Genomic DNA, 27,225 nt, shown 5'->3' on the forward strand with positions numbered 1-27,225 from the left:
TTGCATGAAAAATGTCAGCAGTCAGACATCTACAGCAGGTGGTCCCTTAAACACAACGAACTGAACGATTGGCAGACGAACGCTAGATCCACATTAGTGCAATGTGTGCGTAGCCTTTAGGTCGTTTTCATTGGCAATTAAAACAAGTCTTGAACCTTTTATTCTTCATTGCTGTGAGCAGTTGAAATGTTTTAGCACCTTCAAACTTTCTGTGAATTCTTGTTGTCTTCTGTGGTGCTTACTCAGCCCTTTTTGTTTTATGGTATTGGTTGGCTGAGCATTACCTAGTGTATTGGATAGCTGTAACAATTTTTTCTCTTTTCCCCTCAGGGCAAAATGTGGGTAAATAGGAAGGGGATACCTAGACCCTAAGGATTCTCTCAACCCAGTCCCCAGCAGTCAGAGAAGGTGGCGGACCTCATTGAGGCAAACCTGGGCCGTTGGCACTAAAATGTCCCTAAGTGGTGGCACTGCAGGCGGGAAAGGTGTGGACTCGAATGCGGTGGACACTTACGACAGCGGTGATGAGTGGGACATCGGTGTAGGAAATCTGATTATCGACCTTGACGCTGACTTAGAAAAGGACAAACTCGAGATGTCTGGAACCAAGGACGGAGGGGGTATGACGGCTCCGCCCAGTGCTGTCGCAGCTTTGCCTGACAACATACGATTGGTTAGTCCTGTACCTGGCCCTCAAGGCAAGGAGAGCAAATCTAAATCCAAACGCAGCAAAAACTCAAAAGACAATAGTAGCAAGGTCTCAGCTGGAGACGGGGCCAAGAAAGAAGCGCAGACACGAACCCAAGGGGAACCGACAAACACTGCAGCTACTGCATTAGCCACTAGCAACAACTCCACCACTGGCAAAGGAATGGAGAAGGGTGGAAAAGTCTCTCGGAACAGTGGTAAAAAAGATAAGGAAGGGGCAAGTGGGAAAAGTAAGAAGGAGAAAAGCGAGGGAGTGCCCGTGGTGGTAATAGCTGCCACTGAAAAGGAAGTGGTTTCTCAAGCTCAAGTAGCTTTGGGGGGTAACCGTGGTGCCCCCTTTGAGAACACACAATCTACGGACTTGGTAGGGGCCGATCAGTTGGGAAATATTGCACTTGAGTCTGTTGGGATAGTCCCAGCATTGACAATTAAAACTGAACCTGAGGAGCTGGACAATATTGAATGCCGAACATTGAAGAAGGTTAAAAATGAAAAGGTAAGAGTGCTGTTAAACAAATTATTGCTTGGAATGTTTCTGCTGAATGTGTATCACTATGCAAGACCAATTGCCAAAAACCTTTGCCAAGCTGTAGGTTCAGATTTCATTCCATTCCATTTGAGATTTGGTTTTTGGTTGAACTATGTTTTAACTTTTAAGTCTTTATTGGAACATGATGTAGCCTAGTCAGGGGTTTGGAGCTGTGCCATCTATTTCTCACCACTTCAGTTCAGTTTATTATCTACTTGAAGACATTGTCCTCATTTCACGTCAGTTGTGAGTATCAGTAAGTACAATCTGATCATGATGGCTTTTTTTGAAATATCTCATCAAACAGGAATATCCTAGAATCATTTGAAGAGCTTGGCTACGGTTCATTATTATTAAAATTGTCTGTGGTTATTAAACTTCATAAATATCATAACATGTTCTACACAGGATATTTGTTTTCCCAAATGAATCAATTAGCCTGCTGACTAGCTAGCTGATTTCTAATGGCAGCGCTAGTTTTTCCTTCTTCAAACATAGACATTGTCATGCAAGAAACTCATGAACAGTTGCTTAACTATTTACCCGTACTTATCCTGTTTCCTCATTGAGCTGGTCTGTCAGTGTGTCTATTGTGTGCTCAGAAACAGCCTTTTCATGCTCTGTTAGTACCAGCAGTGGAGGGAGGTGCTGGGGACTGTTTTGTCTGTTGTCGGGTTCCATTCTTAATCCCACAAGCCCCAGCAATGCCTGGTGGGTGGGTGGGGGGTGGCAGACACGCCTCACTTTCGCTGCTGCTCTGAAAGTGAAGTGGGGGGGAAGGGCCTTCGAAGAGGCAAGTTTCCCTGTCAGGAATGCAAAGCCGTGGAGTCTCCTCAGATAACTCAAACAGGGAAGGAAATCTAAGGGCAAAAGGCTTAGCAATCAGAAAGTACTCAGGCAACCCAATGAGCTCAGCGTGGATTGGGTGACGACCTTGAACAAAGGGAAAGGGTCAGTCTAAGCACTGGGTTCATAGACAAAGGGTCTCCCAGAAAAACGGTTGCCGATAGAAGTGTTTCACTGAATTAATATCTGATTCCTTGAGACCCCATGGAAGTTGTCCCATGCCACGTTCTAGATTTGTAAGCTCAAGGCCTACATTGAAACTAAGGCCTAGATACAATGGACGTCTAGACCACGTTAATGATGAAAACAATATGTACTGCCCGTTTTATGACATTGACATGTACAATGTTTGTTTTTCAAATGCTAAAATTAACCTAATCTTGATCAATGTTGTCCAACATGTCTCTCTTCTCCATGTGATGGGTGTTCCAGAGTTCAAATCACATTTTCCCAAACTGTAAACAGTATCAATAATAAAAGTCAAGAAGAGATTTGAATAGCATGTAAAGTCATCCAGTTAGTAGCTTGTTAGAGGTTCTGATCTTTAATAAAGGTGTTGTACGTGATGAGGCAAGTGCTCTGCCTTCTAGACATTTGACGGTAACTGGGTGTGATTGTTATTTGCCATCTCAAATGCAGTCATTCTTTCTCTTTAATGATGAGTTACTTACTCATGCTCTTATCCTCTTTGAATGAGTGTGCCGCTGTGTGATCGCACTGTCTCCATCTTAGGACAGAGCTCCTAAAGCATTGGCTCTTGATTCTGGAATAAATCATCTCTGCTCCCTCAACGACAGCACTGCGCTCTCTCGCTCATTATACAAGCCTGGAGGAGCCAGGCATTCGTCAGCTGCCTCGACGTGATGCAGGACCTTGACGAATGGAGCAGCTCTCATGGAAAATTACATTAGCAATGTCAGTTCAATAGAGGAAGGAGGAGAAAAAAAAGGGTCTGTGCTTGAGAGAGAAAGGGCCTGGCCACCACTCGGTGTAGTCGCTGATGTGCAGTTAGGGGAGAAAGGGCCTGGCCACCACTCGGTGTAGTCGCTGATGTGCAGTTAGGGAGAAAGGGCCAGGCCACCACTCGGTGTAGTCGCTGATGTGCAGTTAGGGGAGAAAGGGCCTGGCCACCACTCGGTGTAGTCGCTGATGTGCAGTTAGGGGAGAAAGGGGCCTGGCCACCACTCGGTGTAGTCGCTGATGTGCAGTTAGGGGAGAAAGGGCCTGGCCACCACTCGGTGTAGTCACTGATGTGCAGTTAGGGGAGAAAGGGCCTGGCCACCACTCGGGTGTAGTTGCTGATGTGCAGTTAGGGGAGAAAGGGCCTGGCCACCACTCGGTGTAGTCGCTGATGTGCAGTTAGGAGAGAAAGGGCCTGGCCACCACTCGGGTGTAGTCGCTGATGTGCAGTTAGGGGAGAAAGGGCCAGGCCACCACACTCGGTGTAGTCGCTGATGTGCAGTTAGGGGAGAAAGGGCCAGGCCACCACTCGGTGTAGTCGCTGATGTGCAGTTAGGGGAGAAAGGGCCTGGCCACCACTCGGTGTAGTCGCTGATGTGCAGTTAGGGGAGAAAGGGCCTGGCCACCACTCGGTGTAGTCGCTGATGTGCAGTTAGGGGAGAAAGGGCCTGGCCACCACTCGGTGTAGTCACTGATGTGCAGTTAGGGGAGAAAGGGCCTGGCTACCACTCGGTGTAGTCACTGATGTGCAGTTAGGGGAGAAAGGGCCTGGCCACCACTCGGTGTAGTCGCTGATGTGCAGTTAGGGAGAAAGGGCCTGGCCACCACTCGGTGTAGTCGCTGATGTGCAGTTAGGGGAGAAAGGGCCTGGCCACCACTCGGGTGTAGTCGCTGATGTGCAGTTAGGGGAGAAACGGCCTGGCCACCACTCGGTGTAGTCGCTGATGTGCAGTTAGGGGAGAAAGGGCCACCACTCGGTGTAGTCGCTGATGTGCAGTTAGGGGAGAAAGGGCCTGGCTGGCCACCACTTGGTGTAGTCGCTGATGTGCAGTTAGGGGAGAAAGGGCCTGGCCACCACTCGGTGTAGTCGCTGATGTGCAGTTAGGGGAGAAAGGGCCTGGCCACCACTCTGGTGTAGTCGCTGATGTGCAGTTAGGGAGAAAGGGCCTGGCCACCACTCGGTGTAGTCGCTGATGTGCAGTTAGGGAGAAAGGGGTCTCACGAGAGCCAGCTTTTTTTCCTTTTCTTGCCTTTGATCGACTGACTGGTGCTATTGTGTGACAGCTCATTCCTTTTAACTAGCACCAGGGCTTTGAGGACCCTAGAAGAGAAGGGAGGATGAGTGGTTTTGAAGGGAGTGTCAGTTACGTAGACGAGGGTAGGCTATACCTGTTCATATAGGCTGGTTAGCCTAATTCTAACCAGACTTGATGTGTAGGCCTAAACACAGAAACTTTGCTGTTGTCCCATTTGTGTAATTTTTGTGTGGAAAAACAAGGCCGCAGCAAACAGGGATTGGGAATAAACATATTTCCCAATCCGTTCAGCCAAATCCTACCTGGAATGTAAACTTGCTTGGTCCTGCTGAGGCACCTTGCCGTGAAGCCACATTGTTTTAGCCCCATGACGTAGCCTTCTTTTCAGCCTTGTTGGGCGTCTAGCCTAGACCTGTTCCTTTTCAGCTGCTGCCTCACCAATATCAGTCTTGGTTAAACAAAGCATTATGAAATGTAGCCTAAATCTACTGTTAAATGACTAGACTTCGCCCCGTGGAGCGGACAGGGACTGAATTCTAAGCCCTATTTTCAAAGCAGAGATGGCCCGCCATCATCCGATAAAGAGGCAAGCAGTGCAGTGCTCTGTTGTCGCCTCAGGCGAGCGTGGAGAAGTGATTCCTCTTGATCAGCAGACTTGTATGTTCCGTGTGATTGCAGCAAATGAAGAGCCCCCATTCAGGCTGGCGTGAGAGGCCTCTGTAGGTAATTGGAATCTCAAAATTGAGCTCAAATGGTTATCTTGTTAAATGCTTTGAAGGGCAAGAATGATTGAATGACCTAATGCTTGGAAGTGTGTTTCGTCATAGTTTTTACTGTGTCTAATCAATGGCGTTTTCTTTGCCTTGGTGGTAACCATCCATGCTTGAATTGCTTTTCCTGGTATTAGCAGCCTTGACTTGTTATTCCTCAAGGTGTTATTCTGTTCACTAGGGTCCTCACAGCTATGTGTCAGTGGTATAATTCATTGCCAATAATGAACATCCGATGTGAAAAGGAACAAGACACACTCCTTTCCCTGGCTCTCCCTAGCTCTTTGGCTTGTGCTTGGCCTCGACCATTGCCCGACTGTAATTACATTGGAAACAAAGCTTGTTGGCCCATCATGCCTATTTTTAGTTGATTTGACAACCTACTGTTGAGAGAACCTGCGTGTGTGTTTAGATACGTGTGTGTGTGAGGAACAGATGAAGGGAGGTATTTTGCAGCAGTGGACTCAGTCAGTGCTGCTGTGATTCCTGTAGTGCTACCTCTGTCTGTTAGAAACGCTCGCCCTCAGGAGCCCCCCAGTAAAAACACTCAACACTAATTGTTTTCCACGTCTGTCATTAGCCTCTGTCTCCACAACAATGTAAAAGGCTGTGAGGCTAAGCACAAACACAGGGCTTTAAAAAAGGGAGGGTTAGTGACAGCAATTCTACTTTGCCCACCTATTTAGATAAAGCTATAGACTTGGATTATTGAGGCTAGATCTAAGGTCAGTTAACTTTTGACCCCTTAATGGTGTTAAGGAGATAAGGATTGTGTAAACTGATCTCCAACCACTTCTTGGTTGAGCTAGCTTATTTCTCTCAGATCCAGAAACATTTAGGCTTGAGTTTGCCTGAGGTTGCGGTGGAATTCACTGTTTAATGTGTTGCCTTTGTCTCCTTATGAAAAGGACACATTTTATTCATTCTCCCTTTGTTTCCTCAAAGCACTGTGCAGGCAAGCTGTTAAATGCCTTTGTCTGGGCTCTTCTGAATTTCTCAAACTGTCCTTTCAAGTGTTTATGTAAATTGAGATCAGACAAGCGTTCATAATACTGAGAAAAATACCCAACATTTGTCACAATCTTAATGCTCAAAATTGGTGCAGATATCGGCATAATCCATGCACATCAATATTATGCTAGATTCATTTTGGCGTCCCAGAAGAAAACCGCTTTGAAACTGGAATGTGTGTCAGTGTTGCTACTGGCTGCTCTGCAGCAGGAAGGAGTTGGCTTGGTATGTGGGTCTTGTTTCCTTTACAACTTTCCCCACTTAAGAAAGTCTTATCTGTGTTTGCTATTGTGTAGGGTGATGAGGCAACAAGATGAAGTGGGAAATACTGATTTATACTCAGCAAGCAAGCGGCTGAAATCCTGTCATGGCATATTCTGCTGTATAGTCACCACTTAGCCTTTTGCTCTCTCTTTACAGTCTCCCGCTCAGAAACTCCTTCCCATACAATTGTGTTTCTTTGTTCTGTAGGCTAGATGGCGTGAATGATTCGTTAACAGTCGAGGTCACATGTCTACCCTCAAAGATGTCTATATTTAACCAGCAATTTGCCAAAACGTTGCAGTTTGCTGTCAGCTAGCACAGTTCTCTCTTGTCCTTTTCAAAAGGGTACAGCTGGGAGAATTTGCATTACTGCCAAGAACATCTTACCGAATGTTTGTGCGGTGGCCTCAATGTACCGCTACAAAAGGAGCCTTAGCTCATGGCTATTTTTTTTTATTGGGTTGTCGTATTCGTAGTGTTCAGTGTCTCTTTACCGTGGTGGGGATGAAAGCGCTGCGAGGACAGTGACTCCACCTGTAGCAGAGCCATTCCCAGAGCTGATTCTGCCTCAGGAACAGGGTCGTTCCCCATCCCCCACGGTCAGTCCAGAGGCCTCGTCAGTGAATGGGAATGGGAAAGCTGCGGGCCACTAAGTTTATAGACCGGTTGGACAGTGTTCCAGGAAATCCTTGTCAAGAGCCATGAGAGACCCTTGTGTGGAACTATTTCATATTGGAAGCCAGTCCTCGCTGGTCATAAACTGTGTCTGTAGACATTTAGCAGCCCCCTTGACCTGGAGAACCCCGGGCTTGATTTGTGCCCTCTTGTTCCTTTCTAAAGGCTGCTGAGAGCAGTGAAAGATCTGCTTTTGCACACAACAGAAGACATTTACTTCCAGCTAGGTTTACATTGAATTAAACAAACTCACCATCATCACAAGGATTACGATGTGTTCCGTAAGACAACAACACCATTGTCTTAAAGAACAGTTGAAATGTGTACGTTCTGCATTCCATTTGCTGTTGCTCATAACCTAGAACGGTTTGGAACAGTCTATTTAGGCTAGCCATTGTTGGCCTAATCATTGTAACCCTTTTAATCATAGATCTTTTGAAAATGGAAAACTGTTGGCCTGTGCATGTTCTGTAACCTACTTTTCTTTTCTTTTTTTTTTTTTTTTTTTTTTTTTACATATGGGGTCTTTGTCAACAGGGGAATGTGCCTGTTTTTAATTTGCTCCTGAAGGTGTCGCAATAAAATGTTGACTTTCACAAAGCTTGTCGAGAAGCCTAAAAACCTCGCTGCACCATGCTGGGAGGCCACATGCTATTTTGTCCCCCCTCTATTGGGATAACAAGGAGACTTTGGTGGGAATGGCAGCACTGTGGTCTGAGCCTCCATGCTGTCACTATCAGTGTCCATTGGGATAATTTCAGTTTTTTTAGATTTGAGTTTTTCCAAATTCATGATGTTCTGAAATCTAACAGAGGGATACAGTTATTTACTTTCCTATTGAGTGATAAGCTGGCTACCACCTCGGAGGCTAGATTGTAGATTAGGCTAATGTAAAGTAAATGGAAGACTAGGCTTATAATAATAGTGAATAAGCCTGTGAATTGATCTGTGTTCATATTGTTTGAGTTACTGAGTAAGTCTTATTTGAATGCCCTCGTGTTTTCCTCAAGTACCATAGGCTATTTATGTTAAAACGTGAGCTTTCCCTGTGTACACCTAGCAGCAATATCCTCATAGAAAATGTATGGGGAGGTTGGCTTCAAGGTCGCAAAACATCTTTGGCTAGTCCTGCAAAAGTGATCACAGATCTGCGACACAAAGCCCTTTCATGCCTCGTCTTTCCCCAGCCACCTCTGTCTCCTAAGTTTGTACAAGGCTAGGCGTGTGTGTGTGTGAGTCTGTGGATCAGTGTGCTGTCAGGGAAGCATGTTGAGGGGGGAAGGGAGAGAGGCTAGCCCGCGCTGCTAATTCAGCTCATGAAAGACTTAAGCAGTGAGAGCAGCTGTCTTCCATTGTCAGACAGCAAATTTCCAACGCGCCTCATTTCGCCTCTCAATGCGTGAGTAGCAGGAAAGCCGGGTGGGGGGGGCAAAGGGGAACGAACAAACAAACAAAGAACGAGAGAGAAAAAGGAGAAGCTCAGATTTTGAGGTTTTGATGGTCTTGAGTCGATGTATTTTCTCTACTTAGGGGTGGGGTGAATGTGGAGTTGGGTCAACGTTCTAATAATAAACCATGAATCTATTCATACGCCAGCTACACAAGGAAATAGGGGCTCTGCTGTGGTGAGGGAAGATAGGGCACGTGATGGGTAGAAGAGGGAAATGGGGGGGTAGAGGAGGGAAATGGGTAGAGGGGACAAACTGGGGTTGGGGGAGGGGAGGACAGCGTTATGAATGGATCACCGTTAGCGGAGTTACCAATAACCTGATGCATCCGGTTTTCAGGGATACAACCATCTTCATCCTAGCTTCATTTTCCGCTGAAAACCGGATGTGAGAATTCCGCTCAGGCGTTTCTTTTACGCCTGCTACGTTAGGTTATGAATGGATGAAGTCTTTAACCCCTACACACTGAATGGTTTGTCTGCGCTGCTTCTGCTGCATGGGGCTGGTGGAGGGAGAGGCTGGCTGAAAGGAGAGGCTGGCTGAAAGGGCTGCTCTATTAAGGCAAACACAGTTCTAGGGTTCCTGAATCCTTGAGGCATGTGGTCTGATTAGCAGAACAAAACCCACACAGTGGGGAGGAGCAGACGTGGCTTTCCTCTGGCCTGGAATGTTCTGCCTGTGAGGGGAAAGCTGGCAGTCTGTTACAGAGTCAGTCTTGTTGTATTGTGTGTTTCAGGATTGTTGCCTGTTTTCGAAGGGGTTTGGCTTAGTGCATTCTGTGGTGTGTCACTAGTTTAGACCTAGGCTGTACAATACATGAAACTGTCTTTCTTCCTCCAGGCCTTAGCTCATTTAGAGGTTTGTCATTTTGTTGAAAGTGTTAGCTGCATTATGAAACCACTCACTGTTGGACAAGCTTACTCCACAAGGAGACATTCATGACTCGATCGCTCATGGAAAAACTCACCAGTTTATTTTCAGCTTGAAAGAAATGTAGATTTGTGCGTACTGTAGGTGTTGGTGAGGCAACTCTTCAAAAAGGTTTAGCTAGCTAGGGCTTTCAAGGTAGGAATGTGAACCCCCCCCCATTGAGTTCCTCTGTGTGAGGAACTTTCCTCCATAAAGAAGTGTAGTGGGAGAGAAGAAAGACTGGAGGCAGCTTCTAAAAGACGGGGAGCTGGAAGAGAGATTGATGTCTGTGTGTGCTGCCAACCTGCGGCTGCCATTAGTAATCTTGTCTTTTTCCCTTTCTTACCACTTTGCGTTAGAAAAAAAATTATGATTTCAGAGGTTTCTACTTCAACTAAGAGGGGTTATTTTTACATTATGGGTAAACCAGAGGATTGCCTATTAACAGTCAATTTACAGGGATAGTTTTTTAGCCTGGTTTGGTTTTGAGAACATACACAGTACATTGGAAATCACCTAGATTTCTGCTTGTTGTTTAAAAATACCTGATGTTGGCCACTTCTTGGAAAATACCCTAATCCCTTGGCAAATCTTATTTCCACTTAAAGCCTCCTGCGTCAATTGAATGCTCATCCTTACTATTAGTTGAGACTGGCTGAGATCTGCTACTCTGCTGTACTATATACTGCATTCAAATGGTTGTGCTGTGTCCAGTGGCCAAAGCATGCCTGCTATTTGCTTGGCTCAGCTTGCCTGTGTGGTTAGTCTAATTGGTCCGTTAAATCCAGTCAGTCAGAATGAAACCACTGGCATTCATCTTATATTTATTACCCTGTTTCTCAAGCCACTCTTATAGGCTTGAAATGCAAGTGAGCGTTTACAGGTTAGCCTGTTGTTCAACCTGAGGTGTCGTTCCCCGTTCCTTTCCCTTGTAGCAAGTCATTTTACTGCAGATTGAAAGAGTCTGGTTTCAAATAGGATTATCTTCATAAAGGTAGGTTATATATCCAGTTCTGCTCTCCGTGAAAGAGTGGCTTTGGTATTTTGCTGGTGACTGAGGCTCCATTCTACCCTGTCCTCTTAGGAAAATTCCAAAACCTGTGTCTCATTGATTGGTAAGAACCAGGGTAGCAAGGTGTCAGGACCTCACATTTCACCCTGGAACTGAAATCACTACCGTCATTTAAAAACTACACTCTGCAGAGTTGGTGCCAGCTGCTCAATACAATAAGGGTGGTTAGCTGTGAAGTCTAGCCTAATGCGTTTCTTTTCCTCTTGCCGTTGGGCCTCTGTACCTTAGCAACTGTACCTTAGCAACTGTCTCTTACCAATAGACACCACTCTGTTTTCACATTGAAATACTGGTGAACCTACATAGGAGGAAGAAGGAGAAATGGACTTAGCCCTGTGACTGAGACTGTTTGCCTTGTTACCCCATAGGCTTTTTCAAACATACAAATTAAAGCACACTTGCATTGTACTGTCCTACGGTTAACTTCAGGAAATTGCTGAGGAATTGTATACGTCAGTGAGGTGGGCTACATTTTTGGGCAAATGGGTTCAGTCTGGCTGGGCTGGTTTCGGCTCCCTACATTTTAAATATGTCCAACGCGGGATGATTGAATACAGTTATTTATATGTGAATTAGCGAAACAGCTAACATTAGCATTAGCCATTGGTGGATCTAATTAAGAAACGACAAAATATTAATGTGCAAATACTACTTTATGTGAAACAAATAGGGACAGTCGTTTGGAAGTGTTTCTTCAGGAAAAAACACATATTTTGGTGAAAGTACGCCAATATTTGCAAATCTGTTTTTTTCAACCTAGGTTAGTTGACCTTTTGGAATTATATCAAATAAAGGGGTTGTCCTGTATTAGAAACAGACCATGAAAAGGCATTTTGAAGACCCTCTCTCTCTTGCTGTCATTTATCACCAGTCTTCAAGCTCCAACCACAATGTATTCTATGTTAAACCACTACTCCATCACATTACACAAACCCTATTTTACTCTAACCACAATGTCTAACTACGTTGTTGCTGTTTTAATCGATGCCGTGTAGCCTACAGCCGTGGAAAAAATTAAGAGACCGCTGCAAATTGTTCTTAAATCAGCATCTCTACATGTATGACAGCCATTCCATTCCAGTGTCTGTTGAATTCCAACACAGGCACACCTCATTCTACTGAATTAGGAACTGATTAGGTGATCACATGAACCAAATCTTATTTAACAAGGAAAAGTATAAAAACCACTGCTGTGGTCATCACTATCCTTTTGCAATAGGACCAGCTGGATGGCAAAAACAGTGCTAATAGTACCTCAAAAGTAATATTAATCAAAAAATAACTATTGACCATGCCAAAAGAGTTGAAAAGGAAAGTTTTGAGTGAGGAAAAGAAGGGTTCAATTCTGGCTTTACTGGCAGAGGGATACAGTGAGCGTCAGGTTGCTTCCATCCTTAAAATTTCAAAGACGGCGGTTCATAAGAACAAGGTCAAGCAGCAGACATTGGGGACAACAAAGCTACAGACCGGCAGAGGGCGAAAACGACTCTCTACTGACCGGGATGACCGCCTAATTCATTCGAATGTCACTCAACAACCGTAGGATGACATCAAGTGACCTACAAAAATAATGGCAAACGGCAGCTGGGGTGAAGTGCACGGCGAGGACAGTTCGAAACAGGCTCCTAGGGGCCGGGCTGAAGTCATGCAAAGCTAGAAAAAAGCCCTTCATCAATGAGAAGCAAAGAAGAGCCAGGCTGAGGTTTGCAAATGACCATAAGGATTGGACCGTAGAGGACTGGAGTAAGGTCATCTTCTCTGATGAGTCCAATTTTCAGCTTTGCCCAACACCTCGTCGTCTAATGGTTAGACAGAGGCCTACAAGCCACAGTGTCTCGCACCCACTGTGAAATTTGGTGGAGGATCGGTGATGATCTGGGGGTGCTTCAGCAAGGCTGGAATCGGGCAGATTTGTCTTTGTGAAGGACGCATGAATCAAGCCACGTACAAGGTTGTCCTGGAGAAAAAAAACGTGCTTCCTTTTGCTCTGACATTGTTCCCCAACTCTGAGGATTGGTTTTTCCAGCAGGACAATGCGCCATGCCACACAGCCAGGTCAATCAAGGTGTGGATGGAAGACCACCAGATCAAGACCCAGTCATGGCCAGCCCAATCTCCAGACCTGAACCCCATTGAAAACTTCTGGAATGTGATCAAGAGGAAGATGGATGGTCACAAGCCATCAAACAAAGCCGAGCTGCTTGAATTTTTGCGCCAGGAGTGGCATAAAGTCACCCAACATCAATGTGAAAGACTGGTGGAGAGCATGCCAACACGCATGAAAGCTGTGATTGAAAATCAGGGTTATTCCACCAAATATTGATTTCTGAACTCTTCCTAAGTTAAAACATTACTATTGTGTTGTTTAAAAATTAACATGAACTTATTTTCTTTGCATTATTCGAGGTCTGACAACACTACATATTTTTTGTTATTTCGACCAGTTGTCATTTTCTGCAAATAAATGCTCCAAATGACAATATTATTATTTGGAATTTGGGAGAAATGTTGTCAGTAGTTTATAGAATAAAACAAACATGTTATTTTTACCCAAACACATACCTATAAATAGTAAAACCAGAGAAACTGATAATTTTGCAGTGGTCTCTTAATTTTTTCCGCAGCTGTATATCTGCATAATCCTCTAAAATACTTTGTCGGTGTAATTGTTAATAGACATGTTGGTCACTGTGGGCTTTTTAAATACAAAATAAACCTGCTTCCCAGATATTTGTCCTCCATACAAAATTAGCCAAGCATAATTGACTAACCACAATAGTGTTACATAGCCAATTTGATACCCCTAGTGCAATATGTAGGCCAACCTTGACACATCTAACAGTTTTGTGCAGTGACTTTGTGGTTTTGAACTTGCTCTGCTCTAATGAGGTTAGTGTCACCTAGGAATCCTTTAATGTGATTTAAAAGCATTCTTAAAACCGTGGCAACAGACATGAGGGGGGAAAGACTTGCAGTTTGTTTCCTCCACTTAAGGCGTTAGCATGCTACAGGTTGGCTGGCGCCTAGCCGAAGTCGGATAGCTCGAACCCGAACAAGTGTGCTAGCATACTCCCTTAAAATACCTTCGCTTGAAAAACAAGAAAAAGTGGCGTAGTACGGTTCGTCCATTTTGAGACGCCGTAGCCAGTATACACTTCCTCAAAATAGTCAGAATTAATCTAATATCTCAAGAAATCTGTCATAAATTTGGAAGTTTTTGCAGAGGAGATCGTAGTCGCGCAATTTTACGTCTAAGATGTTTGATGCAGTATTTCTCGTTGAATGACAACAGACTTTATTGAAGAATCCCTACTGTTGACCAATCACGGACGAAGGGGGCATAGACTTTGGCTCGAACTTCGGCTTGCCCCAGAAAATATGCTGTGTGCCCGAACAGCCAAAATATAATAACTCACAGAAGTCCAAAACTAATGAAAACGTCACAAAATTGTATCATAATATGCACAAACTATTCCGAACTGTTTCGGCTGGGAAGCATGTGGACGCCTTTAGAGAAGTCACTCACTCCAGCAAGCAGCATGTTTACCGTAAGCAGCACTTCTGTAATTGTTTGAAGAATGTCTTCTCAGAAATCACACTCAGATGAAACATGTCTCTCTAAAATGAGATTGCCAAACAATCGCAGACAAAGAAGTGATGGTCATGGGCCTTCAATATACCATGCAGAACATTTAACAGTCACCGTTTTAACTGTAGATAATCTGTAATGATCTAGGAATATCAACTTGTGGGAATCGTGGTTACCTATGTTTTTCATTAGTAACCCTAAAGAATTGGGGGTCCATTGTTTGCGATTATAGTCTAGGCATAGACTTTGTCAGGGAGACTTTGGTTTGTCGCACCTGCTCCTTCCTCTAGTTTCTCGGTTGCAGAAAACACCCATATAATGTGTTATTACGACCAATAGTCTGTCCTGACAAAACGCCTCCACACTGAGGTCAGTCCAGAGAGCAAGTCTTTCATATCAGCTTGTCTTCAATCCAGTAGATTAACTATCGTGTCTCTTTTCATAAACATAATTGTATCATCTATTTACAAAAGGCAAAGAATGACTTGTTTTCTTAACAAAGGAGAATATCACTAACACATTTCACCATCTGGTGTATGTGTCAATAAAACACTGTGTTTGTGTGTGTGTGAGAGAGAGAGAGAGAGAGAGAGCTAGCTGGGAAGTGTGGCTCTGAGATGAAAGGATATTCTTTGCCATTCTAATCCACGTAGACTGCTAGGCCCTTGGGATTATTACCAGCCCCTTCTCTCTCCACTCATCTCTTTGAATACGGCGCCTTTCTAATTCACCCTAAAAAGGGTTTCAAAAGGGGATTATGCTGCTGATAGAAATGAAAGAGGGAACATGGCCGTCCTTGGGGAGCAATGTCTAACACTCATGATTATTTGTGGAAAGCTTGCACAGTGCTCAGTATGGGATTTTTATTCTGAGATGCTGTAACTGGTGCTGCTCATATTGGAAACCAGAGCTACCCCCATCCCCCCCACTCCGTTCCAACTGTAATAACCTTAACCCACTGGCCTGCTAGTATGAAATGGAAGAGATTAGACTGTTATACATTTTAATCGTTATTTTCTGTTTCCAGTTGCCTGTTCCGTAATTTTTCTTAATCAGATGGTAAAATGATCTTACAACGAAGGCTGTCCCTTTTTAAAGCCTCTGCTAATTGGTTTAAAGGAATTAATTTAATTTGAGATCATCGTGGGAGCTCTTTTGACAGAGAACAGGCTTGATTGAGCCCTGAGCTGCACAGTAGTCATGGCTACAAGGCTTGTCTTCAGAGTAGCACAGTAGAGCTGTTGTTGGAGAACATGGAGGATAGACTGTGTGTGTGTGTGTGTGTGTGACCGAGAGTGAGCGGGGGGAGAGAATACTGTCCTGGGCCTCAGTCCAAAGATCAGGGCTAATGCCTCATCACCACAGAATCGCTAAATCCTCACCCAAATCAAATGCTCCCAGATCAGATTTTTATTGGAGCATTAACATCCCAACCCTGTTGAATAGTTTTTCTATTTCCTTTCAGCACTGGTTGCTGCCAAGTCATTCTAAGCCCTGCAACATGGAGCCATTGGCTTTGGCATAGTCTACCAGTCAGTTGGTGTTTACATGACATTTACATTTATTAAATTGGCACACACACTGCCAACTTGGCTGAATGCATTAGAATAAGGCATGTCAAGAGAAGTGGCCTATAGATACCTCATAATGCTCATATAGTTACGAGGGACCGGCAGTGCAGGGAGGGTGTATAAACTCACCGTACACCGTAAACAACCTAGTCAAACATAGAGTTTGGAGTGCACGCTGAGTTGCGAGATATTTATTGCCAAACACGAGCCATTGCATGTTTACACAGCCCAGCTGAATCGTGCTCTCCTTTCTGTCGGCGTGCAATTTGTGATGTTTGTCTTTCTGTGAAAGGCAAACAGTTTAAGGAAACCATTAAAAAAATCATATATATCTTTATTCATAAGTGCTAGTCAGGCAACATTGACATCTCATACTAACTTCATGATACATTTCCATTTCTATAAAGCAGCCAGTGAAAAATTGTTCAGGAAGTCTAATGGTATTTCTTTACAGTTGAGGTGAGAAGAAACCCTTTTCTGTCACGGGTCTGCTTTTCAGAAGACATCCCCAGCATATCGCATCTAGATTGTTGATCTCTGTATAAATTACATTTGAATTCATATTTATAAATGAGTTACCACATGAAAAGCACTAAATGCCATCAGTAAAACTGTAGTTCATCTCCCTCTTACTCCTGTCCTCTAAACTTGGTTGTGTGCCAGTGGATTTTATGTTCTCAGGAAGGAGAAGGTTTGATTTATTTTATTTTTTTCCCCCTCACTGCTATTTTCTTCAGACGATAGTACCACATGCATCAGTCACCTAGCCAAGGAAGAGCTCTCTGATGAGCGCTCTGATGAATGCTGATGTGCTCAGTGTCCTTGAATAAGCTGTCTTTACACTCCTTGTCCAAACTCTTATCTCTTTGCTCCATCTCCTCTTGACACTTTTCTTCCTCCTCCAACCCGACCATAAGGTGGGGATCCTGATCAATAACCTGATAGGAATGGATTCTACCAACTCATTCCAAATTCTTTCATCTTTGCCACGCAGACGCAGCCCATTCTTTAATTAAACTACAGGGATATTTGTGATGATTAGATATTTTTGGTTTCTCTGTATTCCCTGTGGTGTTTCTAGATTGAAGGGATTTAGAAATGAAACCTTGGGGTAGTTTCAACATGGTAGAGTATGTATGTAGGTATTGTGATGTCACGAGAGGCTGTGTCCTGGAGGGACGTTACATCCCCCTGAGGTGGCTGCAAACCCAGACAGCTATGGCTCCATCTGCTGGTATGGTCGGGAACTCCACCCCTCTATGGCCAATCTTCCCACGCAGCTGAAACAAATGAGGAGCTGATGAGCTGAAGGTTTGGGAAGGGAAGACACACAGTCTCCAACCTGGGCTCTCTGGAGGACAAGAGTGCTGCACGTCCACTTCCATGAGGAATATAAGGATTTGGAGATACTTACCTTTGGGAAATACTCACCTTTGGATATATGCACCTGTGGAAATACGTGAGAGACATTTGGAAGGACTTTTTGCTGGGTTGGCCACTAGCTGCAACGTGGACTACAGTAAGGCTGGGGAAAAGTTATCTGAGCGAGTGAGAATTATGACTTTGGATGTGGAAGAGACATCCCTGAACTGTTAACCCTTAAAGAGCCACAAGAGAACAGAATTTTGTTATATTTTCGTTAATTTCCCAAGACCTATAATAAAATCCTTGTTTTGTTTGAACCTTGTCTCCTTGCACTACTTGAGCAATCCCGCTGAAAGCTGTGTAGCCTCTCGTGACGTCACAGATGGTGGAGAATACGGGCACGCTCAAGCGTTAATAGTGCATGTCAGAGGAGGATACCGAAGGTTTGATCACCCAGTTTTCCAAGTTGGCCGTAGGCTCCCCGCCGACTGAAATGGAGGACATATTGAAAGCCCTTGTTGCTGGCCAGCAAGCCCAGATGCAAGCAAACGTGGCTCTCTTGGAGGAGCAAAAGAAAGCCAACCTTCTGAAGGCAGAGGAATTGCAGTTGCAGAGACAGAGGGTGGTCCAAAATACCCGCCCAATAAAGGCAAGTGACTTTATATCTAAGATGGGAGCTACCGATGACATTGAGGCATACCTGCATGCATTTGAGGCCACGGCCACTAGGGGAAGCCTGGCCCAAGCAACAGTGGGTTGGTCTGTTAGGCCCCTTTCTAACTCGGGGAATCGCTGAATGCTGTCCGGGACCTGGGCCCTGACCAGGTTACTGACTATGATGCCCTGGAAGTCTGAGATCCTCAGCAGATATGGACTCACAAAGTTTGGTATGGCCCAGCGCTTTCACAGCTGGACCTTCCAACCAGACCAACCTCCTCGGGCGCAGATGCATGAACTTGTCCGATCGCAAGGAAATGGCTGGATCCGCAGAGGAATACAGCAGCGGCGGGTGGTGGAGGCCGTTGTGGTGGATCGTTACCTACGCGCCCTGCCTTATGAGGCAAAACGGTTCATCAGTCAACAGGCCTTGACCACGGCTGATCTGACCGTGGAAGCTGTGGAAAAGTACCAGGCCACAGCGGAGATGCTGAATGCTTCCCGAAAGACCCCAGGAGTGCGGCCCCACCACAAATGGGAAGAACCCGTCCAAAGGACCCCCAAGGTCTCGAACCCAGCCACGTCAGGACTCTATCCGGCTCCAGGGGGAGCCAGAAACCAGGCGGGTCCAAGAAGAGTACACCAGGAGGGGGGAAACTCGACAGTGTTACCGGTGTCGGGAGATGGGACATATCTCCTGGCAGTGTGGGAAACCAGCCGATGAACCTATGCCCACTGCGGAGTCCTCCAGCTCAGCACCCACACACCGCTTTTGCCTCGCCTTGGGAGTCGTAGATGGCGGCCCAGATCGACCCCCACCTGCCCGGTAACTGTGAATCACCATGATGTGGAGGCCTTACTGGATTCTGGTAGCCGGCCACCCTGGTGCGTAAGGATTTGGTGGGCCCAACGTGTCTGACCCCGGGAAAAGTCCTCCCAGTTTCCTGTGTCCATGGGGACACCAGAGAATACCCCATTACTGAACTTACAATGACCAGCACACGGGAACCATACACACGACGGCGGGGGTGGTTGATTCCCTCCCCGTCCCTGTCCTAATTGGACGAGACTGCCCAGCCTTTTACCCACTCTGGAGAGAGTCTCAGGAGAGGATAACCCGAGTACCTCGGAAACGGAGAGGCAAGACTCATCCTGGGAAGGCTCCGGTGCAATCCTCCGAGTTACTCACTCCCCGCCCGGGCTCTGATAGGGATGGCAGGTGCCCAGACCGACACAGAGACGGAGCTACAGAATCTGGACAAAGAACTGTCTGGTCTGAAGGGGACCGCTGAGCGGTATCGTTTGTTAAAGCAACAGTTAGACATGAAGACAGAAGAGTTAGATATCCTCCAGGCTAAACTCCAACAGAGCTCCTTCCCTAAGCAACAGGAGGAGCTGGAGAGGCTGCGCAGGGACCATCGAGGAGTGTGAGGAGACCCTGCGCAGTAGTAAGGAGGTCCAGAAGAAGGCAGAGGAGAAGTACAAGGTGTTGGAGAACAAGATGAAGAATGCGGAGGCAGAGAGAGAGAAGGAACTGAAAGCTGCTCAACAGAAGCTAAACTCTGCTAAAACCAAGGCTGATGCGTTCAGTAAGAAACTCAAGGAGAGACAACAGGGAGGCGGAGTCCCTGGTCCTAGAGTTGGAGGAGTTGAAGAGAGAGCAGTCTGGCAAGCACCACGGCAATGCGGACGCCTCTCCCGGCGTGATGCCTTCTTCGCTGCCTTTACCCGACGAGGAGCTGGTCCCGAGGAGGGGGATGTGTGATGTCACGAGAGGCTGTGTCCTGGAGGGACGTTACATCCCCTGAGGTGGCTGCAAACCCAGACAGCTATGGCTCCATCTGCTGGTATGGTCGGGAACTCCACCCCTCTATGGCCAATCTTCCCACGCAGCTGAAACAAATGAGGAGCTGATGAGCTGAAGGTTTGGGAAGGGAAGACACAGTCTCCAACCTGGGCTCTCTGGAGGACAAGAGTGCTGCACGTCCACTTCCATGAGGAATATAAGGATTTGGAGATACTTACCTTTTGGGAAATACTCACCTTTGATATATGCACCTGTGGAAATACGTGAGAGACATTTGGAAGGACTTTTTGCTGGGTTGGCCACTAGCTGCAACGTGGACTACAGTAAGGCTGGGGAAAAGTTATCTGAGCGAGTGAGAATTATGACTTTGGATGTGGAAGAGACATCCCTGAACTGTTAACCCTTAAAGAGCCACAAGAGAACAGAATTTTGTTATATTTTCGTTAATTTCCCAAGACCTATAATAAAATCCTTGTTTTGTTTGAACCTTGTCTCCTTGCACTACTTGAGCAATCCCGCTGAAAGCTGTGTAGCCTCTCGTGACGTCACAGTATGTAGGTATGTAGGTAGGTAGGTAGGTACTCTCTGATAACTCGATGTGCAGGATCAAATTCCTGAATTATTGATTGACTTTGATCTGGTAACTTTGATCTGACATCCAGAATGTGTTGACGCAGGGCTATGCTGCATTCTTTTCAAAAATAAACAAAGCATTTACTTATCCGCATTATTTAGGAACGGCACGCTCTGCTCTATTTACAAAAGCCTATCTAGGAGAAAATAACTGCCAAATGACTAAAATGTTAATGTAATAACACTGGTGGTTTCTATGCTGTGTTTTCTGCAGAGAGATGATGAAAAGGCCCAGGATCAATAAAGGTGAAGTTAGAATGGAAATGCGTTCCTCTTTATTGAAGAGGCTGGGGAGTTGTTCTGTACTTGGATTATACTGAGCTCACACACTCCATTATGTTCTAGAAATGGGGGCTCTCCCATCTGGAAAACCAAATTGTATTTAATCATATCAATTAGCTTTATGTCTTTAAGAGAATGAGACGGCCTGCTGTGAAGTCTAGTTACTCAGGTCAAATGTAATCATTATGGAATATTTCAATTGTTAACAACTTAGCTAATGCTAATAGCGGAGAACTCATGTAATGTATTAAACATCCTATAGGATCAACTGATGATAAAAGACATATCCTCATGCTCCGCTAGATGAACGGCTGCTGGCCTTAATCATCCCACCACCTCCAGATCAGCTGCTCTTGGTTTTGACCTCTGAGAATAGCCTCTGTTTTCATCCTTTTCCATTCTGATAAAATACATTAGAAACGGAGTTGTTGACGTCAGAGATTGGGTTGATTTTATGCAGACCTGAAGCACTACCCACTAGTTTTAGTTGGTGTTGATATTAGGTCTTAAGGCACAATGCTCGCTCCTCCTTATGCAGGTTTGTGCCATTAAGGACTTGGTGCCAACCCCTTCACTCACTGAGAGATTGGTTCATGCAGTTTGCCAGTTTGACCGTGCTCCCTGCTGTAACCTAAATGGCCATGACGGTATCAGCTGTGCCTGTGGATAGCAGCTGTAGAGGGGGAATACTAGCAGGCAGCCGCCTCCCGGTTCTTTTTATCAGGGCATTAGCAGATTAGGCACTCCAACTAACGAGGTCATCAAACTATGATGGCTGTGCAGACTTCTGCTAAGGGGACTGTCAGAGGGAGAATTAGAGCTGTATTTTCAGGGGTAATTCACTTCATTTTCTCTTCCTTGACACCTCCTACTGACTCCACTGTTCCTTAATGATTTTAAGGGCATGTAGATGTCATTTGTTTAGTGTGATCCCCTACCAGTGGCCGCTCGCTGTGGTCGACCCACACGTCTCTCTGCACGGCCTACCAGTGGCCGCTCGCTTTGGTTGACCCACACGTCTCTCTGCACGGCCTACCAGTGGCCGCTCGCTTTGGTTGACCCACACGTCCTACCAGTGGCCGCTCGCTGTGGTCGACCCACACGTCTCTCTGCACGGCCTACCAGTGGCCGCTCGCTGTAGTCGACCCACACGTCTCTCTGCACGGCCTACCAGTGGCCGCTCGCTGTGGTCGACCCACACGTCTCTCTGCACGGCCTACCAGTGGCCGCTCGCGTGGTCGACCCACACGTCTCTCTGCACGGCCTACCAGTGGCCGCTCGCTGTGGTCGACCCACACGTCTCTCTGCACGGCCTACCAGTGGCCGCCGCTGTGGTCGACCCACACGTTCTCTGCACGGCCTACCAGTGGCCGCTCGCTGTGGTCGACCCACACGTCTCTCTGCACGGCCTACCAGTGGCCGCTCGCTGTGGTCGACCCACACGTCTCTCTGCACGGCCTACCAGTGGCCGCTCGCTGTGGTCGACCCACACGTCTCTCTGCACGGCCTACCAGTGGCCGCTCGCTGTGGTCGACCCACACGTCTCTCTGCACGGCCTACCAGTGGCCGCTCGCTGTGGTCAACCCACACGCTCTCTGCACGGCCTACCAGTGGCCGCTCGCTGTGGTCGACCCACACGTCTCTCTGCACGGCCTACCAGTGGCCGCTCGCTGTGGTCGACCCACACGTCTCTCTGCACGGCCTACCAGTGGCCGCTCGCTGTGGTCGACCCACACGTCTCTCTGCACGGCCTACCAGTGGCCAGCCGCTGTGGTCGACCCACACGCCTCTCTGCACGGCCTACCAGTGGCCGCTCGCTGTGGTCGACCCACACGTCTCTCTGCACGGCCTACTAGTGGCCGCCGCTGTGGTCGACCCACACGTCTCTCTGCACGGCCTACCAGTGGTCGCCGCTGTGGTCGACCCACACGTCTCTCTGCACGGCCTACCAGTGGCCGCTCGCTGTGGTCGACCCACCCGTCTCTCTGCACGGCCTACCAGTGGCCGCTCGCTGTGGTCGACCCACACGTCTCTCTGCACGGCCTCTGATTAAGCAAATGTCTTGGGGATTTCAGGGGCCTCCTTCTGGGATCACAGATAAACCCCTATCTTTGTTGTTACACCGTAGTCCATCGTATCCACCTGAAAAACCTTGACAGGCAGATTACACTAGGCTAGATTTAGGAGCAACATGGTTTGTCAGATTGGAGTGGCTTTATTGGCACATTAATTCACACCCGCCTACCCTCCTTCCTCCTCCATGTTTCTACCTCCAAGTAGAACAATACTAGTAGAAGCAAGTAGCCTATTTCATCAGTATGGAATGATGCTTGGAGCAGAGGACCACCTGCTGTGATGCTGCTCATCACTCTATGGCACGTGTGTCAAGCTCATTCCACGGAGGGCCGAGTGTCTGCGGGTTTTCACTCCACCCTTGTACTTGATTGAGGAATTAAGGTCACTAATTAGGAAGGAACTCCCCTCACCTGGTTGTCTAGGTCTTAATTGAAAGGAAAAACCAAAAACCCACATGCACTCGGCCCTCCGTGGAATGAGTTTGACACCCCTGCTCTATGGCCTTTGGTGTGTGTGTGTGTTTCTACTATAGTAATGCCATAGCCCAGGAACTGCTCTTTGCAGTATAGTGCACATCACTATCCATTAAGCTGTAGGCCTAGACATGAGGCCCTAGACATGAGGCCCTAGACATGAGGCCCTAGACATGAGGCCCTAGACATGAGGCCCTAGACATGAGGCCCTAGACATGAGGCCCTAGACATGAGGCCCTAGACATGAGGCCCTAGACATGAGGCCCTAGACATGAGGCCCTAGACATGAGGCCCTAGACATGAGGCCCTAGACATGGCTCAATAGGACCGTTGTGAGACTCCCAACAGAAGAGGTTCAGCAGAGAAACAGGATCCAGTCTGTGTGATAGAACAGGGGACTGTGTTAGTGTGTCTATCCTGTCTGCAGACTGGGACTAACCCCCATACAAAAGGTCATAGTTCACTCCTAGCTCATCTGCTCATCTGTCTGCCCTGTAGAAGACCCCCATAGGCTTTTATTTTGTTTTGTCTGGATAATATTGTAGCTATAGCCATAGCTCCTGAAACATCCTCCAGAATTATACTTTTATTTTGAAATCACAATGTAGTAAGGTTGTGGGACGCCAATTTCGGTTGATGGGTGATTAAATTTTTTCATCAGATTTCTTTCCGTAAGCAAATTATTTTTAACCGTTGTCTAGAAATTCAACCAAACTTATCAAAGCATCGATGCTCAACTGAAGGATAGGGTTTTGTAGTTCATGTGGTTGGATGAAGCACCACTCACAGAGGAGCCTCTGTACAAGGGAAACATGCAAATGCGGAACATCTCTCTAAATAGTGTTGTGGTTGTGGTCTCTGGTGAAATCTCACAGACTGAATAACAACTTGTTTTCCTTGTTTTAATATGCGGGTTAGTAAAATGTCTATTGTGCTGTAGCCGTTCACTACCTCATAGGATCCATCCAGTAGTAACTTGAAGACAAACCGCTTATCATTGTAATTTGACCATACAAAACCCTTCAGGCGTTTAGTCTCGAGGAAGCCAAGCACCCTTCTCTTAGTTTCAAAGAAGAACCTAATATACAGTGGGGGAGAACAAGTATTTGATACACGGCCCGATTTTGCAGGTTTTCCTACTTACAAAGCATGTAGAGGTCTGTAATTTTTATCATAGGTACACTTCAACTGTGAGAGACGGAATCTAAACAAAAATCCAGAAAAATCACATTGTATGATTTTTAAGTAATTAATTTGCATTTTATTGCATGACATAAGTACTTGATCACCTACCAACCAGTAAGAATTCGGCTCTCACAGACCTGTTAGTTTTTCTTTAAGAAGCCCTCCTGTTCTCCACTCATTACCTGTATTAACTGCACCTGTTTGAACTCGTTACCTGTATAAAAGACACCTGTCCACACACTCAAACAAACAGACTCCAACCTCTCCACAATGGCCAAGACCAGAGAGCTGTGTAAGGACATCAGGGATAAAATTGTAGACCTGCACAAGGCTGGGATGGGCTACAGGACAATAGGCAAGCAGCTTGGTGAGAAGGCAACAACTGTTGGCGCAATTATTCGAAAATGGAAGTTCAAGATGACGGTCAATCACCCTCGGTCTGGGGCTCCATGCAAGATCTCACCTTGTGGGGCATCAATGATCATGAGGAAGGTGAGGGATCAGCCCAGAACTACATGGCAGGACCTGGTCAATGACCTGAAGAGAGTTGGGACCACAGTCTCAAAGAAAACCATTAGTAACACACTACGCCGTCATGGATTAAAATCCTGCAGCGCACGCAAGGTCCCCCTGCTCAAGCCAGCGCATGTCCAGGCCCGTCTGAAGTTTGCCAATGACCATCTGGATGATCCAGAGGAGGAATGGGAGAAGGTAATGTGGTCTGACGAGACAAAACTCCACTCGCCGTGTTTGGAGGAAGAAGAAGGATGAGTACAACCCAACCGTGAAGCATGGAGGTGGAAACACAATTTTTTGGGGATGCTTTTCTACAAAGGGGACAGGACGACTGCACCGTATTGAGGGGAGGATGGATGGGGCCATGTATCGCGAGATCTTGGCCAACAACCTCCTTCAATCAGTAAGAGCATTGAAGATGGAGTCGTGGCTGGGTCTTCCAGCACCGAAACACACAGCCAGGGCAACTAAGGAGTGGCTCCGTAAGAAGCATCTCAAGGTCCTGGAGTGGCCTAGTCAGTCTCCAGACCTGAACCCAATAGAACATCTTTGGAGGGAGCTGAAAGTCCGTATTGCCCAGCGACAGCCCCGAAACCTGAAGGATCTGGAGAAGGTATGGAGGAGTGGGCCAAAATCCCTGCTGCAGTGTGTGCAAACCTGGTCAAGACCTACAGGAAACGTATGATGTCTGTAATTGCAAACAAAGGTTTCTGTACCAAATATTAAGTTCTGCTTTTCTGATGTATCAAATACTTATGTCATGCAATTAAATGCAAATTAATTACTTAAAATTCATACAATGTGATTTTCTGGATTTTTGTTTTAGATTCCGTCTCTCACAGTTGATGTGTACCTATGATACAAATTACAGACCTCTACATGCTTTGTAAGTAGGAAAACCTACAAAATCGGCAGTGTATCAAATACTTGTTCTCCCCACTGTAGGCTCAAGGGTGTTTTTGTGTGAAAGCCTCCAATAAGATTGGGGAGATAGACACTATCAATGACCGTTTGGTTAACATAGGTTGTGTTTGGGTGGGAATTCAGCCAGCTGAGCAGTGGATGGCGGCTTCCTGGTTTGTTGTCCGGTTTTCCCTTTGGTGTGAGATAAGGTTTATGACTATGGAGAGGGCGGGGAGACAGAATCCTCAGAGGCTCAGCACAGCTTATCTGGATTTCTGCTCCCAGACCCAGCCTCTCTCTCTTTCAGCGCTTGAGTGGGTGACCTTGACAAGAATGTGGCTTATTATTGTAAGCGATGCCGTTGTTGTCGAATTACTTGCTGTCAGAGTGGGAGGCTGTGCATGGGGGAGTCTGGGCATGGGGGAGGGAATATCCAGTATTTTCCAGCATACAGATGGAGCTTAGTTGGAACAGGACATGGTAGTATTGACATTTGATGAGTTTCTTATAACAAGGCCAGACTCAATTAATTGGATGTTCACAGTAGATATTTTAGTTGATAACCAAATAGGGCTGTAACGATACCAGTATCGCAATATTTTTCCATGCCAAAAATGAAAACAGGAAGCAGACAACTCTTCATTATACTAACGAGTATTGCGATACTGGTATCGTCCCGGGCCCTATAACCAAGGCTGCCCAACAGTAGAATCACATTCTCTGTTGTTTAACTACCAGTAGCACTATGAATGAAACTCCACACAGCCGAGCTTGCGAACGAGGCAAGGGAAATACTTCCTGTTTCTGTTATAGCAGTGGGGGAGTTTTCCCATGCGGTCATCCACCACCTTGGTCTGCAGCAGTGCATAGTTCAGGTTGCTACTAAAGAAAGGAGGGGGGCTTCCAGTCTTCACAATATAGACTCTGACGCCAGCCTACCACGGCATACTCCAGAGTCCTGCGCAACCCCCACCCTGACAGCTAGCAAACAATAGCAGGCATAGGCCAGCCAGCTGCGCCAGAGGAAAGTGGGAGGTTTGGGGGGGCAGGGTCGAGCTGGATCTAACTTTGACAAGAGAATAGTGTAGCAAAGCACCTGCTGGGTGCAAGCCAGCCAGCCAACCAGCCAGCCAACCAGCCAGCCAGACAAATCTCAGAGCTGAGGAGTAACAGCTGCAGTCCACCTCCCTGAAAATGAGTTTACGTTAGCAAATTAGAATGAGCTTTTCTCAAAGCTGTGCAAGTTAGTCTATTGCCAGGATGCTGTTGTGGCTAATGGAGAAAGATGACCACCTTGTGGAATTGGAATTATTTCAAGTCTTGCTCTCTTAGCTGCAGATCAGTGCTTTGGAGCTACAGTGGGGAGAACAAGTATTTGATACTAAAATTAAAATTAAAAAATGCCACGATAGCTTTTTCTCCAGAATAGACCTAGTTTGATCAATCCAAAACCTACTTTCAAATCACTCCAATCAAACATAAATTCCAACTACAGAGTTAAAATGTGCTTGATGTTCATATCTACCTACCTACAGTGGGGAGAACAAGTATTTGATACACTGCCGATTTTGCAGGTTTTCCTACTTACAAAGCATGTAGAGGTCTGTAATTTGTATCATAGGTACACTTCAACTGTGAGAGACGGAATCTAAAACAAAAATCCAGAAAATCACATTGTATGATTTTTAAGTAATTAATTTGCATTTGATTGCATGACATA

The 27,225-nt window shown here is 46.2% G+C and overlaps 1 pseudogene; it reads left to right on the plus strand.

Moving 5' to 3' along the window:
- Positions 1-396: 396 nt before the first annotated feature.
- The window catches only part of LOC123485953, a 66,464-nt pseudogene continuing 39,635 nt past the window's right edge, over positions 397-27,225 (plus strand).

Source organism: Coregonus clupeaformis, unplaced genomic scaffold (assembly GCF_020615455.1).
Source record: "Coregonus clupeaformis isolate EN_2021a unplaced genomic scaffold, ASM2061545v1 scaf0909, whole genome shotgun sequence".
Taxonomy (NCBI): Eukaryota; Metazoa; Chordata; class Actinopteri; order Salmoniformes; family Salmonidae; genus Coregonus; species Coregonus clupeaformis.